General features: G+C 45.2%; 1 pseudogene; it reads right to left on the bottom strand.

The window, feature by feature from the left end:
* Window positions 1–314: 314 nt before the first annotated feature.
* Window positions 315–19,557, bottom strand: part of LOC124020541 — an 87,680-nt pseudogene continuing 68,437 nt past the window's right edge.

The following is a 19,557-nucleotide window of genomic DNA, read 5'->3' on the forward strand; positions in this document are numbered from 1 at the left end:
TGGATGAGTGAATGAGTGTTTGTTAGTAGGAATTAATGATTGGATGAGTGTTTGTTAGTATGAATGAATGGATGAGTGTCTGTTAGTAGGAATTAAGGATTGGATGAGTGTTTGTTAGTATGAATGGATGAGTGTTTTTAGTATGAATGGATGAGTGTTTGTTAGTATGAATGGATGAGTGCTGGGTGTAAAGCTATATAAATATCTCTCTGGCGGCATCAGTCAGTCTCCTGGTTTCCCCTGTAAAATGTCCGTGGATCTCAACCCTGTTACCGGCCAGTCTCATCCCAGTTACCGGCTGTGGAGGGCTGCCGTTAACCGTTGAAGCAGACGGGACCCAGTTGGAAGCCAAACTTCTGGTTGTGTCCGAAGTCGGAGACAGAGACATCGATGAGGGGAGAGTCTGACCAGGGGCATCAAACTCTAACACCCGTCCTCTCCTGACCTGAAGCAGACTACAGGAGAGATGGAGGAGCACATCATTAGATATTACACTTCTACTACTGTGTGTGTGTAGTGTGTGGTGTGTGTGTGTAGTGTGTGTGTGTGTGTGTGTGTGTGTGTGTGTGTGTGTGTGTGTGTGTGTGTGTGTGTGTGTGTGTGTGTGTGTGTGTGTGTGTGTGTGTAGTGTGTGTAGTGTGTGTGTGTGTGTGTGTGTGTGTGTGTGTGTGTGTGTGTGTGTGTGTGTGTGTGTGTGTGTGTGTGTGTGTGTGTGTGTGTGTGTGTGTAGTGTGTAGTGTGTGTGTGTGTAGTGTGCTAGTGTGTGTGTGTGTGTGTGTGTGTGTGTGTGTGTGTGTGTGTGTGTGTGTGTGTGTGTGTGTGTGTGTGTGTGTGTGTGTGTGTGTAGTGTGTGTGTGTGTGTAGTGTGTGTGTAGTGTGTGTGTGTGTGTGTGTGTGTGTGTGTGTGTGTGTGTGTGTGTGTGTGTGTGTGTGTGTGTGTGTGTGTGTGTGTGTGTGTGTGTGTGTGTGTTCCTGACCTGAACCAGACTACAGGGAGAGATGGAGGAACACATGTCATCAACATGTTAGGCGGCTCAAAGATTATATTAAAAAATATCATAATAATTTCATATTTTCAATAATATTACAATGATATTCTTTGATTATATTCTTATTTTCAATGATATTCTGATTTATAACCTTTGGTCTTTGGTGGTCTCTGTGATTGTGGTGGCTTTAGGACAGGTTGTGTGAACAGTGTTGTGGTGATAGTGGTGGCATTAGGACAGGTTGTATCAACAGTGTTTTGGTGATAGTGTGATAGTGGTGGCGTTAGGACAGGTTGTATCAACAGTGTTTTGGTGATAGTGGTGGAGTTAGGACAGGTTATATCAACAGTGTTTTAGTGATAGTGTGATAGTGGTGGCGTTAGGACAGGTTGTATCAACAGTGTTTTGGTGATAGTGGTGGAGTTAGGACAGGTTGTATCAACAGTGTTGTGGTGATAGTGGTGGCTTTAGGACAGGTTGTATCAACAGTGTTTTGGTGATAGTGGTGGAGTTAGGACAGGTTGTATCAACAGTGTTGTGGTGATAGTGGTGGCTTTAGGACGGGTTGTATCAACAGTGTTGTGGTGATAGTGGTGGCATTAGGACAGGTTGTATCAACAGTGTTTTGGTGATAGTGTGATAGTGGTGGCGTTAGGACAGGTTGTATCAACAGTGTTTTGGTGATAGTGGTGGAGTTAGGACAGGTTATATCAACAGTGTTTTAGTGATAGTGTGATAGTGGTGGCGTTAGGACAGGTTGTATCAACAGTGTTTTGGTGATAGTGTGATAGTGGTGGCATTAGGACAGGTTGTATCAACAGTGTTTTGGTGATAGTGGTGGCGTTAGGACAGGTTGTGTCAACAGTGTTGTGGTGATAGTGGTGGCTTTAGGACAGGTTGTATCAACAGTGTTTTAGTGATAGTGTGATAGTGGTGGCGTTAGGACAGGTTGTATCAACAGTGTTGTGGTGATAGTGGTGGAGTTAGGACAGGTTGTATCAACAGTGTTTTGGTGATAGTGTGATAGTGGTGGCGTTAGGACAGGTTGTATCAACAGTGTTTTAGTGATAGTGTGATAGTGGTGGTGTTAGGACAGGTTGTATCAACAGTGTTGTGGTGATAGTGGTGGCATTAGGACAGGTTGTATCAACAGTGTTTTGGTGATAGTGTGATAGTGATGGCTTTAGGACAGGTTGTATCAACAGTGTTTTAGTGATAGTGGTGGCGTTAGGACAGGTTATATCAACAGTGTTTTGGTGATAGTGTGATAGTGGTGGCATTAGGACAGGTTGTATCAACAGTGTTTTGGTGATAGTGGTGGCGTTAGGACAGGTTGTATCAACAGTGTTTTGGTGATAGTGGTGGCTTTAGGACAGGTTGTATCAACAGTGTTTTGGTGATAGTGGTGGCGTTAGGACAGGTTGTGTCAACAGTGTTGTGGTGATAGTGGTGGCTTTAGGACAGGTTGTATCAACAGTGTTTTGGTGATAGTGGTGGCTTTAGGACAGGTTGTATCAACAGTGTTTTGGTGATAGTGGTGGCGTTAGGACAGGTTGTATCAACAGTGTTTTGGTGATAGTGTGATAGTGATGGCTTTAGGACAGGTTGTGTCAACAGTGTTGTGGTGATAGTGGTGGCATTAGGACAGGTTGTATCAACAGTGTTTTGGTGATAGTGTGATAGTGGTGGCTTTAGGACAGGTTGTGTCAACAGTGTGGCTGTTGTTCTTGGTCATGTTAATGCAGGTGCTGTCTCCGTGTTGTTAAAGATTGTTTAGTTTGGTAACAGTGTTTGTTACCCTGCAGCCGTTGTGCAGTGCTGTGATGTAGTGTGTCTCTTACCTGGCAGCAGTGTGTCTGTTACCTGGCAGCAGTGTGTCTGTTACCTGGCAGCAGTGTGTCTGTTACCTGGCAGCAGTGTGACTGTTACCTGGCAGCAGTGTGTCGGTTACCTGGCAGCCATCGTGCAGTGCTGTGATGTAGTGTGTGTCCTGGTGCGTGAGCTCCTCTCCACTGCTCCTCTGAAGCGCAGCGCGTGCTGGTGGCTGAAGGTGGCGGTATGGAGCCAGGCGGCTGAGTTCTGACAGTGGTAGGTGAACGTCTGTCTGGATGAGGCACTCAACAGCTTAAGAAACACCAACTGGACTACATGGACTGGACTGCCATCTGAACCGGAATAGGAGAACTGGAGAGGGAGGGAGAGAGGGGGGAGGGAGGGAATTGAGTATGAAAAAGGGATATATCATAGAGAGAGCAGGGAGGGGTTAGGGGGGGAGGGAGGGAGGGAGGGAGGAGGAGGGAGGGAGGGAGGGAGGGACGGAGGGAGGGAGGGAGGGAATTGAGGGAGTATGAAAAAGGGATATATCAGAGAGAGAGCAGGGAGGGGTTAAGGGGGGAGGGAGGGACGGAGGGAGGGAGGGAGGGAATTGAGTATGAAAAAGGGATATATCATAGAGAGAGCAGGGAGGGGGTTAGGGGGAGGGAGGGAGGGGGGGAGGGGGAGGGAGGGAGGGAATTGAGTGTGAAAAAAGGGATATATCATAGAGAGAGCAGGGAGGGGGTTAGGGGGAGGGAGGAGGGGGAGGGAGGGGGGAGGGAGGGAGGGAATTGAGGTATGAAAAAGGGATATATCATAGAGAGAGCAGGGAGGGGGTTAGGGGGAGGGAGGGAGGGGAGGGAGGGGGGGGGAGGGAGGGAGGGAATTGAGTATGAAAAAGGGATATATCATAGAGAGAGCAGGGAGGGGGTTAGGGGGAGGGAGGGGGAGGGAGGGAGGGTTGAGTATGAAAAAGGGATATATCATAGAGAGAGCAGGATCACAAGAAACACACACACACACACTGCGTACCTGCTTTCCTTTCCTGAACTGGCTGTACCAGGTACCAGGTTTCTTCCTTTCCAGGAACTCAGCTTCACCTGTAGCAGACACGTCAGTCATTACAGTACATTCATCACTTCTCACTATACTGAACCCAGCTCTACCTGTAGTGATTTGTCCCTCGCTCATATGGAGGAGAGGAGAGTGATCGTGTGGACTCACCGACTGGAACTTCATGTCAGGGTACAGACATGTCTCTCCATCGGCCGTGAAGTTACAGAACACCTTGAAGGAGTCTCTATGGCAACCCTGGTTAGGGTCTATCCAGTACTCACCTACGTGGGAGGGGGGGTAGATTTGGGGTGGAGAGAGGTGGGAAAGAGAGAGGGTGTGTAAGCTCTGTTGATAATTCGATGATATAGGTTGTACATTGTTGATGTAGTGACAGACAGAGGTAGATATACTGAGAGGTAGGTACCATCAGTGAACTCTGGTGATTAGATAGAGAGATAGATGTATAGATAGATAGATAGATAGATAGATAGATAGATAGATAGATAGATAGATAGATAGATAGATAGATAGATAGATAGATAGATAGATAGATAGATAGATAGATAGATAGATAGATAGATAGATAGATAGATAGATAGATGTATAGATAGATAGATAGATAGATGTATAGATAGATAGATAGATAGATGTATAGATAGATAGATAGATAGATAGATAGATAGATAGATAGATAGATAGATAGATAGATAGATAGATAGATAGATAGATAGATAGATAGATAGATAGATAGATAGATAGATAGATAGATAGATAGATAGATAGATAGATAGATAGATAGATATATAGATAGATAGATAGATAGATGTATAGATAGATAGATAGATGTATAGATAGATAGATAGATGTATAGATAGATAGATAGATAGATAGATAGATAGATAGATAGATAGATAGATAGATAGATAGATAGATAGATAGATAGATAGATAGATAGATAGATAGATAGATAGATAGATAGATAGATAGATAGATAGATAGATAGATAGATAGATAGATGTATAGATAGATAGATAGATAGATATAGATAGATAGATAGATAGGTAGATAGATAGATAGATAGATAGATAGATAGATAGATATATAGATAGATAGATAGATAGATAGATAGATAGATAGATAGATAGATAGATAGATAGATAGATAGATAGATAGATAGATAGATAGATAGATAGATAGATAGATAGATATATAGATAGATAGATAGATAGATAGATAGATAGATAGATAGATAGATAGATAGATAGATAGATAGATAGATAGATAGATGTATAGATAGATATATAGATAGATAGATAGATAGATAGATAGATAGATAGATAGATAGATAGATAGATAGATAGATAGATAGATAGATGTATAGATAGATATATAGATGTATAGATAGATAGATGTATAGATAGATAGATAGATAGATACAGATAGATAGATAGATAGATAGATATGTACCATCAGTGTACTTTGGGAACAACAGCTGTAGCTCCTTGCAGGTTCGGGCTGGATACTGGTAGGTCCCCAGGGGGGTCCTCAGACCCTCTACCTCCGTCCTCATAGAAGAGAGAGAAGCAAACACCTCCTCCATCTCTTTCTCCTCCTCCTGCCCTGCCTGGTCTGCCTGCATCCTCTCCTCCTCTCCCTCCTCCCTTCCCTCCATCCCCTCTTGCTCTTCTTCGTCTTCCAGAGCGGCCCCGTCAAAGGGAGAGTGTTGCCTCCTCCTCCTTCCTCTCTCCTGCACCGGGAGAGACTGAAGACCCACCGCAGGGAGACCCTGAGAGGAGGAGAGGCATTTCTAAATGAGGTTCTAAGGTTCTATGTAAAGGTTTCATGTGATCTTCTGAGGTTCTGATGGAGGTTCTATGTGAAGGTTCTAGGTGCTGTTCCAAAGGTTCTATTTGGAGGTTATTTGTGGAGGTTCTATGCAGTGGTTCTTGGTGTGGCTCTATGGTAATATGTGGAGGTTCTAGGTGAAATTCTAAGGTTCTAAGCAGATGTACTTGGTGGAACTCACAGGAGGTCCAGGAGGGCCAGCAGGACCTGTATCTCCGATAGCACCAATGGGACCCTGATTCCCTTTAGAACCCTTCTGTCCTACTCTACCCTGAGAGAGAGAGAGAGAGAGAGAGAGAGAGAGAGAGAGAGAGAGAGAGAGAGAGAGAGAGAGAGAGAGAGAGAGAGAGAGAGACAGAGAGAGACAGAGAGAGACAGAGAGGGACAGAGAGAGACAGAGAGAGAGAGAGAGAGAGAGAGAGAGAGAGAGAGAGAGAGAGAGAGAGAGAGAGAGAGAGAGAGAGAGAGAGGAGAGAGGGAGAGAAGCAAATTATTTGACAATGGTCACTGATCAAAACCTTAGAAAAACCTTGACAAAGTACAGGCTCAGTGAGCACAGCCTTTCCATTGAGAAGGGTAGACACAGGAAAACCTGGCTCCCTGTGGCGGAAAGGCCGTGCAACCACTGCACATCAGCAGAACCTGAGACAGAGCTGCATTTCCTGACAAAATGTCAAAAATATAAAACAATTAAAGAGTGTCATTTCCCCAAATTTGACAACCTTATTAGTAGGCGCAGAGAGCTGTGGGTTGGCAGCGCACTACATTGCTGCCTGCCATAAGATAAGGGACAGAGTCTGACAGACCAATCAACCTGCACATGTCCTCTACTGTATGCTTATTGTTATTGTTCAATGTGTTGGTTATTTTGACCCTTGGTTACTGTTGTCCTGTTGACAATGTTGTTCTTATTATTTTCATGTTGTAAATATCCAAAGTAAGCTTTGGCAATAGTTATATTGTTACGTCATGCCAATAAAGAGATCCTTTCAGTAACCATGATAGGAATAGTAATAGTGATAGCAATATTGATAGCAATAGCAATAGTGATAGGAATAGTAATAGTGATAGGAATAGTAATAGTGATAGTAATAGTAATAGTGATAGTAATAGTGATAGCAATAGTGATAGGAATAGTAATAGTGATAGGAATAGTAATAGTGATAGTAATAGTGATAGGAATAGTGATAGCAATAGTGATAGTAATAGTGATAGGAATAGTGATAGGAATAGTGATAGTAATAGTGATAGTAATAGTGATAGGAATAGCAATAGTGATAGTAATAGTGATAGGAATAGTGATAGTAATAGTGATAGGAACAGTGATAGGAATAGTGATAGTAATCGTGATAGCAATAGTGACAGTAATAGTGATAGGAATAGTGATAGGAATAGTAATAGTGATAGTAATAGTGATAGGAATAGTGATAGCAATAGTGATAGTAATAGTGATAGGAATAGTGATAGGAATAGTGATAGTAATCGTGATAGCAATAGTGATAGTAATAGTGATAGTAATAGTGATAGGAATAGTGATAGGAATAGTGATAGGAATAGTAATAGTGATAGCAAAAGTGATAGGAATAGTGATAGTAATAGTGATAGGAATAGTAATAGTAATAGTGATAGTAATAGTGATAGGAATAGTAATAGTGATAGGAATAGTGATAGGAATAGTGATAGTAATAGTGATAGGAATAGTGATAGTAATAGTGATAGGAATAGTAATAGTGATAGCAAAAGTGATAGGAATAGTGATAGTGATAGCAATAGTGATAGTAATAGTGATAGTAATAGTGATAGTAATAGTGATAGGAATAGTGATAGGAATAGTGATAGGAATAGTAATAGTGATAGCAAAAGTGATAGGAATAGTGATAGGAATAGTAATAGTGATAGTAATAGTGATAGGAATAGTAATAGTGATAGGAATAGTGATAGGAATAGTGATAGTAATAGTGATAGTAATAGTGATAGGAATAGTGATAGTGATAGGAATAGCGATAGCAATAGTGATAGTAATAGTGATAGGAATAGTAATAGTGATAGTAATAGTGATAGTAATAGTGATAGGAATAGTAATAGTGATATGAATAGTAATAGTGACAGGAATAGTGATAGTAATCGTGATAGGAATAGTAATAGTGATAGCAATAGTAATAGTGATAGGAATAGTGATAGGAATAGCAATAGTGATAGGAATAGCAATAGTGATAGTAATAGTGATAGCAATAGTGATAGTAATAGTGATAGGAATAGCGATAGCAATAGTGATAGTAATAGTGATAGGAATAGTGATAGGAATAGTAATAGTGATAGTAATAGTGATAGGAATAGTAATAGTGATATGAATAGTAATAGTGACAGGAATAGTGATAGTAATCGTGATAGGAATAGTAATAGTGATAGCAATAGTAATAGTGATAGGAATAGTGATAGGAATAGCAATAGTGATAGGAATAGCAATAGTGATAGTAATAGTGATAGCAATAGTGATAGTAATAGTGATAGGAATAGCGATAGCAATAGTGATAGTAATAGTGATAGGAATAGTGATAGGAATAGGAATAGTGATAGTAATAGTGATAGCAATAGTAATAGTGATAGGAATAGCAATAGTAACAGTGATAGTGATAGGAATGGTAATAGTGATAGGAATAGCAATAGTAATAGTAATAGTGATAGTGATAGTGATAGGAATAGCAATAATGATAGTGATAGCAATAGTGATAGGAATAGCAATAGTAACAGTAATAGTGATAGGAATGGTAATAGTGATAGGAATAGCAATAATGATAGTGATAGCAATAGTGATAGGAATAGTAATATTGATAGTAATAGTGATAGTAATAGTGATAGGAATAGTGATAGTAATAGTGATAGGAATAGTGATAGTAATAGTGATAGGAATAGCAATAGTGATAGGAATAGTGATAGTGATAGTGATAGTAATAGTAATAGCAATAGTGATAGTGATAGGAATAGTGATAGTGATAGTAATAGTAATAGCAATAGTGATAGGAATAGCAATAGTGATAGTAATAGTGATAGTAGGTAATAGTGATAGTAATAGTGATAGTAGGTAATAGTGATAGTAGGTAATAGTGATAGTAGGTAATAGTGATAGGAATAGCAATAGTGATAGTGATAGTAATAGTGATAGGGATAGTAATAGTGATAGTGATAGTGATAGTAATAGTAATAGTGATAGTAGGTGATAGGAATAGTGATAGTAGGTGATAGTGATAGTAAAAGCAAGTAATAGTAAGTAATAGTAAGTGACAGTCATTTTAATAGTAAGTAATATTAATGTAATAATAATAGTAATAGTAATAGATAGTGATACTCACAGAGAGACCAGGTAGACCTGGAGGACCATTAGGACCTGCTAGACCAACCAGACCCTGAAACAACAAACACCCTGTCAATGCAACAACATGTACCTGTGTGTGATGCAGGTGGTTTGCAACCACCATAAGTAACTTTGCTAGACACGGTCCAGGATTCAGTTGAAAGGGCAAACACAGTATGTATCAGACCAAGAGCCTTGGATTGACGTGTGTGTGTGTGTGTGTCACCTCGTCTCCTTTGGGTCCCAGTAGACCCTGGTTCCCTGGAAATCCTCTGTCTCCTTCTCTCCAAACTCTCCTGGAGGGCCTATCAGCCCAATCAGACCTCCATGACCCTACGCACATAACACACACTTAGATAGCACTTGGGGGGGGGTTATGTGTGATGACCCTACACACATGCAGTGAGGGAAAATAGTATTTGATCCCTGCTGATTTTGTACGTCTGCCCACTGACAAAGAAATGATCCGTCTATAATTTTAATGTTAGGTTTATTTGAACAGTGAGCGACAGAATATCAACAAAAAGATCTTCTCCAAGTCATTAAGGTTTTGGGGCTGACGTTTGGCAACTCGAACCTTCAACTCCCTCCACAGATTTTCTATGGGATTAAGGTCTGGAGACTGGCTAGGCCACTCCAGGACCTTAATGTGCTTCTTCTTGAGCCACTCCTTTGTTGCCTTGGCCGTGTGTTTTGGGTCATTGTCATGCTGGAATACCCATCCACGACCCATTTTCAATGCCCTGGCTGAGCATCAATGCCCTGGCTGAGCATCAATGCCCTGGCTGAGCATCAACCAAGATTTGATGGTACATGGCCCCGTCCATTGGCCCTTTGATGCGGTGAAGTTGTCCTGTCCCCTTAGCAGAAAAACACCCCCAAAGCATAATGTTTCCACCTCCATGTTTGACGGTGGGGAAGGTGTTCTTGGGGTCAAAGGCAGCATTCCTCCTCCGAGTTGAGTTGATGCCAAAGAGCTCCATTTTAGTCTCATCTGACCACAACAATTTCACCCAGTTGTCCTCTGAATCATTCAGATGTTCATTGGCAATCTTCAGACGGGCATGTATATGTGCTTTCTTGAGCAGGAGGACCTTGCGGGCACTACAGGATCTCAGTCCTTCAATGCGTAGTGTGATACCAATTGTTTTCTTGGTGACTATGGTCCCAGCTGCCTTGAGATCATTGTCAAGATCCTCCCGTGTAGTTCTGGGCTGATTCCTCATGATCATTGCAACTCCACGAGGTGAGATCTTGCATGGAGCCCCAGGCCGAGGGAGATTGACAGTTCTTTTGTGTTTCTTCCATTTGCGAATAATCGCACCAACTGTTGTCACCTTCTCACCAAGCTGCTTGGTGATGGTCTTGTAGCCCATTCCAGCCTTGTGTAGGTCTATAATCTTGTCCCTGACATCCTTGGAGAGCTCTTTGGTCTTGGCCATGGTGGAAAATTTGAAATCTGATTGATTGATTGCTTCTGTGGACAGGTGTCTTTTATACAGGTAACAAACTGAGATTAGGAGCACTGCCTTTAAGAGTGTGCTCCTAATCTCAGCTTGTTACCTGTATAAAAGACACCTGGGAGCCAGAAACCTTTCTGATTGAGAGGGGGTCAAATACTTATTTCCCTCATTAAAATGCAAATCAATGTATAACATTTTTTTACCTGTGTTTTTCTGGATATTCTTTGTTGTTATTCTGTCTCACTGTTCAAATAAACCTTCCATTAAAATTATAGACTCGTCATTACCTTGTCAGTGGACAAACGTACAAAATCAGCAGGGGATCAAATACTGTTTTCCCTCACTGTAGCACACACTTAGTTAGCACTGGGGGGGTCTGTGTGTGTGTGTGTGTGTTGTCACCTTGTCTCCTTTCCTGCCTGGATCTCCCTTCAACCCCGGTAGTCCTGGAGGACCCTGTGGGAAAGAGGACAGAGGGCAAAGGTGACAAGAGCTCAAGCTAGAGCTCAAACTAGAGGTCAGAGTAGAGTTCCAAGGTCACGTAGGGTTCCAAGGTCACATAGGGTTCCGTCCCAAATGCTACCCTGTTCCCTATATAGTGCACTACTTCAGACCAGGGCACATAGGTATTCCTATTCCCTATATAGTGCACTACTTTAGACCAGGGCACATAGGTCTTCCTATTCCCTATATAGTGCAATACTTTAGACCAGGGCACATAGGTCTTCCTATTCCCTATATAGTGCATTACTTTAGATCAGGGTACATAGATCTAGGGCAATTTGGGACACAGCCTTAGTAAACTAGCCTTAGTAAACTAGTCTTAATAAACCAGCCATGTAAATTATCCTTAGTAAACGAGCCTTAGTAAACTAGCCTTAGTAAACTAGCCATAGTAAATCAGCCTTAGGAAACAAGCCTTAGTAAACTAGCCTTAGTAAACCAGCCTTAGTAAACCAGCCTTAGTAAACTAGCCTTGGTAAACTAGCCTTAGTAAACTAGCCTGAGTACACTAGCCTTAGTAAACTAGCCTTAGTAAACCAGCCTTAGTAAACTAGCCTTAGTAAACCAGCCTTAGTAAACCAGCCTTAGTAAACTAGCCTTGGTAAACCAGCCTTAGTAAACCAGCCTTAGTAAACTAGCCTTAGTAAACTAGCCTTAGTAAACCAGCCTTAGTAAACCAGCCTTAGTAAACTAGCCTTGGTAAACTAGCCTCGGTAACCTAGTCTTAGTAAATTAGCCTAAGTAAACCAGCCTTAGTAAACTAGCCTTAGTAAACTAGCCTTAGTAAACCGACCTTAGTAAACCAGCCTTAGTAAACTAGCCTTAGTAAACCAGCCTTAGTAAACCGACCTTAGTAAACCAGCCTTAGTAAACCAGCCTTAGTAAACTAGCCTTAGTAAACCGACCTTAGTAAACCAGCCTTAGTAAACTAGCCTTAGTAAACCAGCCTTAGTAAACTAGCCTTAGTAAACTAGCCTTAGTAAACCAGCCTTAGTAAACTAGCCTTAGTAAACTAGCCTTAGTAAACCAGCCTTAGTAAACTAGCCTTAGTAAACCAGCCTTAGTAAACCGACCTTAGTAAACTAGCCTTAGTAAACTAGCCTTAGTAAACCAGCCTTAGTAAACCGACCTTAGTAAACCAGCCTTAGTAAACTTAGTAAACAATAACTTGTGTTTGTAGAGACTGATACAGGATTTATGGGTCTATAGTAGTGACTGAGATAGGGCTGTAGACTGATACAGGATGTATGGGTCTATAGTAGTGACTGAGATAGGGCTGTAGACTGATACAGGATGTATGGGTCTATAGTAGTGACTGAGATAGGGCTGTAGACTGATACAGGATGTATGGGTCTATAGTAGTGACTGAGATAGGGCTGTAGACTGATACAGGATGTGTGGGTCTATAGTAGTGACTGATATAGGGCTGTAGACTGATACAGGATGTATGGGTCTATAGTAGTGACTGAGATAGGGCAGTAGACTGTAGAGAAAGGGACAACGGATGGAGTGGGATGGAAGGATGGAGAGATGGATGATAAAGGTGTAGACTGTTTTACCATGGGTCCTGGTGGTCCTGTTACGCCTGGTGGTCCATTTAAACCTTGTTCCCCCTGAGAGAGAGAGAGAGAGAGAGAGAGAGAGAGAGAGAGAGAGAGAGAGAGAGAGAGAGAGAGAGAGAGAGAGAGAGAGAGAGAGAGAGAGAGAGAGAGAGAGAGAGAGAGAGGGAGGGAGATTTAAGAGTTCCCCCTGAGAGAGAGAGAGAGAGAGAGAGAGAGAGAGAGAGAGAGAGAGAGAGAGAGAGAGAGAGAGAGAGAGAGAGAGAGAGACAGACAGACAGACAGACAGACAGACAGACAGACAGACAGACAGACAGACAGACAGACAGACAGACAGACAGACAGACAGACAGACAGACAGACAGACAGACAGACAGACAGACAGACAGACAGACAGAGAGAAGGGGGGGTAGAGAGAGAGAGGTTAGAGAGAGAGAAGAAGAGAGAGAGAGATAAGGAGAGAAAGCAGGGGTAGGGAGAGAGAGAGAGTCAGACAGACAGAGAGAGAGAGACAGACAGACAGACAGAGAGAGAGACAGAGAGAGAGAGACAGAGAGACAGACAGAGAGAGAGAGACAGAGAGAGAGACAGAGAGACAGACAGAGAGACAGAGACAGAGAGAGAGAGAGAGAGACAGAGAGAAAGACAGAGAGAGACACAGACAGACAGACAGACAGACATTAATTGTTTTATTTTAACTGTATTGTCATTGATGAAGTTGGTCAGTTTTACATTCTCAGTATAAGTACATCTGGCATATGAGGTTGTGCGGTCATGAGTTGACAGGTCAGGGGTCCGAGTGTGTGTGTGTGTGTGTGTGCTCACCGCTGGGCCAGGGATCCCTCTGAGACCACTAGGACCTGGTTTACCAGAATGTCCCTGGGCTCCCACCGGTCCTGTCTTCCCCAGGAGACCCTCCAACCCTGGAGATCCCTTCCCTCCTTTCATCCCCGCTTTCCCCTGCTTCCCTTCTTTACCCAGGTGACCCTAACAGGGAAATATAGGAATATTTAAGATATTGACAATTACATATGAACTAACGAACACACAGTGACACTCTCTCTCTCTCTCACCCTGCGTCCCGGTGGTCCTGAGGGCCCGGGTTCCCCTGATGCTCCTGGTGGACCCTACAGAAAACAACAATGAAAACAAGTTGTAGAAAACACCTGAAACGTCTGAACAACGAGACAATGATGCAGGAGACTTCAACAAAGTCCATCTCTCTGGGAGGTTGGTCACAGATGGAACTGATTTAATGGATCTGTGTGGGTTGGAACGCTGTCTGAACCTGCACATATACACTTATACAGATGATATACCAGACATATGAAACACTCACTGATTTCCCTGGATCTCCACCATCTCCCTTGGATCCAGGACCTCCATCCTCCCCCTGTAGACAGAGAGAGAGAGAAACAGAGAGAGACAGAGACAGAGACAGAGACAGAGACAGAGACAGAGACAGAGACAGAGAGAGCAGACCGAGAGAGAGGGGGGGAGGGAGAGAGAGAGAGAGAGAGAGAGAGAGAGAGAGAGAGAGAGAGAGAGAGAGAGAGAGAGAGAGAGAGAGAGAGAGAGAAAGAGAGACTTAACTTGCCCTGTAATAGAGGTGGTATGTTCAGTAGTGGGGAACAGTGGGGAGAAGAATGGAACACTCACGTTGGGTCCTGCCTCCCTGGCTGTCCTGAGTCTCCTGGGAAACCAATCGGACCCTGAGGCGAGAGAGAGGAGGAGGGGGAGGGAAGCGAGAGAGAGAGAGAAAAGGACAGAAAGGATTATTATGAAAGGGTGAGTGTGTATTATGTGAGATGTACAGTGTTCATATGTAACTCACAGAGTTTCCCTTGGACCCATCCTCTCCTGGGGACCTCTGGCTCCTGGGGGCCCTGCTGCTCCAGAGAGACCTGAGTCCCCCTTCTCCCCCTGGTCACCTATATCCCCCTGGGGTGGAGAAAGGGGGCAGAGAGGGGGGGTAGAGAGACGGGTGGGGGACAGAGAGAGGGGGTGGGGGACAGAGAGAGGGGGAACAGAGAGAGGGGGTGGGGGACAGAGAGAGGGGTGGGGGACAGAGAGAGGGGGGGGGGACAGCGAGAGGGGTGGGGGACAGAGAGAGGGGGTGGGGGACAGATAGAGGGGTGGGGGACAGAGAGAGGGGGGAACAGAGAGAGGGGTGGGGGACAGAGAGAGGGTGGGGGACAGAGAGGGGGGAACAGAGAGAGGGGGTGGGGGACAGAGAGAGGGTTGGGGACAGAGAGAGGGGGAACAGAGAGAGGGGTGGGGGACAGAGAGCGGGGTGGGGGACAGAGAGAGGGGAACAGAGAGAGGGGTGGGGGGACAGAGAGAGGGTGGGGGACAGAGAGAGGGGGAACAGAGAGAGGGGGGGGGACAGAGGGATGGGGGACAGAGAGGGGTGGGGGACAGAGAGAGGGGTGGGGGACAGAGAGAGGGGGAACAGAGAGGGGTGGGGGACAGAGAGAGGGGTGGGGGACAGAGAGAGGGGGGGGACAGCGAGAGGGGTGGGGGACAGAGAGAGGGTGGGGGACAGAGAGAGGGGTGGGGGACAGAGAGAGGGAACAGAGAGAGGGGTGGGGACAGAGAGAGGGGGAACAGAGAGAGGGTGGGGGACAGAGAGGGGGGTTGGGGGACAGAGAGAGGGGGAACAGAGAGAGGGGTGGGGGACAGAGAGCGGGGTGGGGGACAGAGAGAGGGGGGAACAGAGAGAGGGGTGGGGGACAGAGAGAGGGGTGGGGGACAGAGAGAGGGGGAACAGAGAGGGGTGGGGGACAGAGGGATGGGGGACAGAGAGAGGGGTGGGGGACAGAGAGAGGGGTGGGGGACATAGAGAGGGGGGAACAGAGAGAGGGTGGGGGACAGAGAGAGGGGTGGGGAACAGAGAGAGGGAGAGGGATGGGGAACAGAGAGGGGATGGGGGACAGAGAGAGGGATGGGGGACAGAGAGACGGGTGGGGGACAGAGAGAGGGGTGGGGGACAGAGAGAGGGGGAACAGAGAGAGGGGTGGGGGACAGAGAGGGGTGGGGGACAGAGAGAGGGGGGGACAGCGAGAGGGGTGGGGGACAGAGAGAGGGTGGGGGACAGAGAGAGGGGTGGGGGACAGAGAGAGGGGGGGAACAGAGAGAGGGGGGGGGACAGAGAGGGGGTGGGGGACAGAGAGAGGGGGGGAACAGAGAGGGGGTGGGGGACAGAGAGGGGGTTGGGGGACAGAGAGAGGGGGAACAGAGAGAGGGTGGGGGACAGAGAGCGGGGGTGGGGGACAGAGAGAGGGGGAACAGAGAGAGGGTGGGGGACAGAGAGAGGGGTGGGGGACAGAGAGAGGGGGGGACAGAGAGGGTGGGGGACAGAGGGATGGGGGACAGAGAGAGGGGTGGGGGACAGAGAGAGGGGTGGGGGACATAGAGAGGGGGGGAACAGAGAGGGGGTGGGGGACAGAGAGAGGGTGGGGAACAGAGAGAGGGAGAGGGATGGGGAACAGAGAGAGGGATGGGGGACAGAGAGAGGGATGGGGGACAGAGAGAGGGGTGGGGGACAGAGAGAGGGGTGGGGGGACAGAGAGAGGGTGGGGGACAGAGAGGGGGGTGGGGGACAGAGATGGGTTGCGGGACAGAGAGAGGGGTGGGGGACAGAGAGAGGGGGGGGGACAGAGAGAGGGGTGGGGGACAGAGAGAGGGGGGTGGGGGACAGAGAGGGGGTGGGGGACAGAGATAGGGGTGGGGGACAGAGAGAGGGGTGGGGGACAGAGAGAGGGGTGGGGGACAGAGAGAGGGGTGGGGGACAGAGTGATTTCACACCTCACAAGCTACAGACAACAGACAACATGAAAGCTGCAATATGCAGCCAGGGATTATGTTCACAAATCTGACTGACCTTTAGCCACGTCTTCATGACTTTTGTGAAAGTGTGATATGTGGTGCAGTTATGTGTGTCTGATGGCAGTGTATTCCAGACTTACGCTGCCTCCTGATACACCAACGGGTCCTGGGTCTCCCGATTCTCCATCCTCCCTGAGAGAGAGAGAGAGAGAGAGAGAGAGAGAGAGAGAGAGAGAGAGAGAGAGAGAGAGAGAGAGAGAAAAAAAAAAAAGAGAGAGAGAAATACAAAGAGAGAGAGAGAGAGAGAGAGAGAGAGAGAGAGAGAGAGAGAGAGAGAGAGAGAGAGAGAGAGAGAGAGAAAGAGAAAGAGAGAGATAGATGACATGAGCCCCTCTCTTCCACAGACACATAATATCCCAGTGAACACCACTGTAGTGTGTCTCTGCTCACCTTCTCTCCATTTACCCCTGGTTGTCCAGCCCCACCTGGTCTGCCCAGAGCACCCTGCACAACACACAGAGGACAGGTCAGGGTGTGCATGTGTGTGTGTGTGTGTGTGTGTGTGTGTGTGTGTGTGTGTGTGTGTGTGTGTGTGTGTGTGTGTGTGTGTGTGTGTGTGTGTGTGTGTGTGTGTGTGTGTGTGTGTGTGTGTGTGTGTGTGTGTGTGTGTGTGTGTGTGTGTGTGTACTCACCTGTCCCCCACTAGGCCCTTGTGGCCCCTGGGACCAAACTGACCTGGACGACCCTGATAGGAAAACACAGTCAGTATAGTAATCAATCAATAGACCATCAGGTCAGTATAGTAATCAATCAATAGACCAAGTCAGTATAGTAATCAATCAATAGACCATCAGGTCAGTATAGTAATCAATCAATAGACCATCAGGTCAGTATAGTAATCAATCAATAGACCAAGTCAGTATAGTAATCAATCAATAGACCAACAGGTCAGTATAGTAATCAATCAATAGACCAAGTCAGTATAGTAATCAATCAATAGACCATCAGGTCAGTATAGTAATCAATCAATAGACCATCAGGTCAGTATAGTAATCAATCAATAGACCAAGTCAGTATAGTAATCAATCAATAGACCATCAGGTCAGTATAGTAATCAATCAATAGACCAAGTCAGTATAGTAATCAATCAATAGACCATCAGGTCAGTATAGTAATCAATCAATAGACCATCAGGTCAGTATAGTAATCAATCAATAGACCAAGTCAGTATAGTAATCAATCAATAGACCAACAGGTCAGTATAGTAATCAATCAATAGACCAAGTCAGTATAGTAATCAATCAATAGACCATCAGGTCAGTATAGTAATCAATCAATAGACCATCAGGTCAGTATAGTAATCAATCAATAGACCAAGTCAGTATAGTAATCAATCAATAGACCATCAGGTCAGTATAGTAATCAATCAATAGACCAAGTCAGTATAGTAATCAATCAATAGACCATCAGGTCAGTATAGTAATCAATCAATAGACCATCAGGTCAGTATAGTAATCAATCAATAGACCATCAAGTCAGTATAGTAATCAATCAATAGACCATCAGGTCAGTATAGTAATCAATCAATAGATCACTAATAGATCTCGCTTCATTATGTGAATTAATGATGTCACAATCACCAATCAGTCTCCATCCACCTATCTAGTTCCAAACCACTCTATATAGTTTCTGTATCTGAATCAGTAGGCTGACAGGAAACAGTGTCATAAAGACAGGATGTGACCTCACCATCAAGCCGATGTGTCCGCTCTCCCCCTTCTCTCCTGGTAGACCAGGCATCCCCTAGGGAACACACAACCTCACGTTTAGAATTGTATATAAACAGTTGATCGACACACGAAAGCTGTAAGGATGGCAATTACTGCAGGCAATTACCATGACGACAGCAATACCACCCAAGACAATATCACCTGAGAATATTGAGAATATTGGAAGCCTGACACTTGAGGCCACTCACCTGTATGTGTGTGTGCGTGTGTGTGTCTGTGTGCGTGTGTGCGTGTGTGTGTGTGTGTGTGTGTGTGTGTGTGTGTGTGTGTGTGTGTGTGTGTGTGTGTGTGTGTGTGTGTGTGTGTGTGTGTGTGTGTGTGTGTGTGTGTGTGTGTGTGTGTGTGTGTGTGTGTGTGTGTGTGTGTGTGTGTGTTTGTGTGTTTGTGTGTTTGGTGTTTGGGCGTGTGTCACCTGTGTGTGTGTGTGTGTGTGTGTTTTGTGTGTGTGTTTGGGTGTGTGTGTGTCACCTGTGTGTGTGTCACCTGTGTGTGTGTGTGTGTGTGTGTGTGTGTGTGTGTGTGTGTGTGTGTGTGTGTGTGTGTGTGTGTGTGTGTGTGTGTGTGTGTGTGTGTGTGTGTGTGTGTGTGTGTGTGTGTGTGTCTCACCTGTAGTCCGATGGGTCCTTTGGAGCCCTTGAAACCCCGGAGACCCTCGTCTCCCTTGGCCCCGTACATTCCCTGCTGTCCCCTGGGACCTGACTCCCCATCCACACCCTGGGAGAGAGGAGGGGGGAGGAGGGGCAGAGGGGGAGAAGGGGAGGGAAAGGGGAGGAGAGGGAGAGGGTTACTTTCAATCTTAAAAATGAATCCTTTAGACGAGAGAAACATTACAGGTATGTGGATGTAGAACAGACTCACAGGAACTCCTGACTGCCCCATCGGCCCCTGGCCACCGGTTGGTCCTGAGGGGCCCTAAAGAGACACAGACAATCTTAACAAGGTTCACGGGACTAAATGGTTAAATATTTGGTATTAGTGTAGCATTAGCTTAGTATTGGTGCAGTATTGGTGTAGTCTTATGGCAGTATTAGTGTAGTCTCTGGGTAGTCTTGTGGCAGTATTAGTGTAGTCTTGTGGCAGTATTAGTGTAGTATTAGCTTAGTATTGGTGCAGTATTAGTGTAGTCTTGTGGCAGTATTAGTGTTGTCTTGTGGCAGTATTAGTGTAGTCCTGTGGCAGTATTAGTGTAGTCCTATGGCAGTATTAGTGTAGTCTTGTGGCAGTATTAGTGTAGTCTTGTGGCAGTATTAGTGTAGTCTTATGGCAGTATTAGTGTAGTCTCTGGGTAGTCTTGTGGCAGTATTAGTGTAGTCTTGTGGCAGTATTAGTGTAGTATTAGCTTAGTATTGGTGCAGT

The sequence above is a fragment of the Oncorhynchus gorbuscha genome, unplaced genomic scaffold (genome assembly GCF_021184085.1).
Source record: "Oncorhynchus gorbuscha isolate QuinsamMale2020 ecotype Even-year unplaced genomic scaffold, OgorEven_v1.0 Un_scaffold_850, whole genome shotgun sequence".
Taxonomy (NCBI): domain Eukaryota; kingdom Metazoa; phylum Chordata; class Actinopteri; order Salmoniformes; family Salmonidae; genus Oncorhynchus; species Oncorhynchus gorbuscha.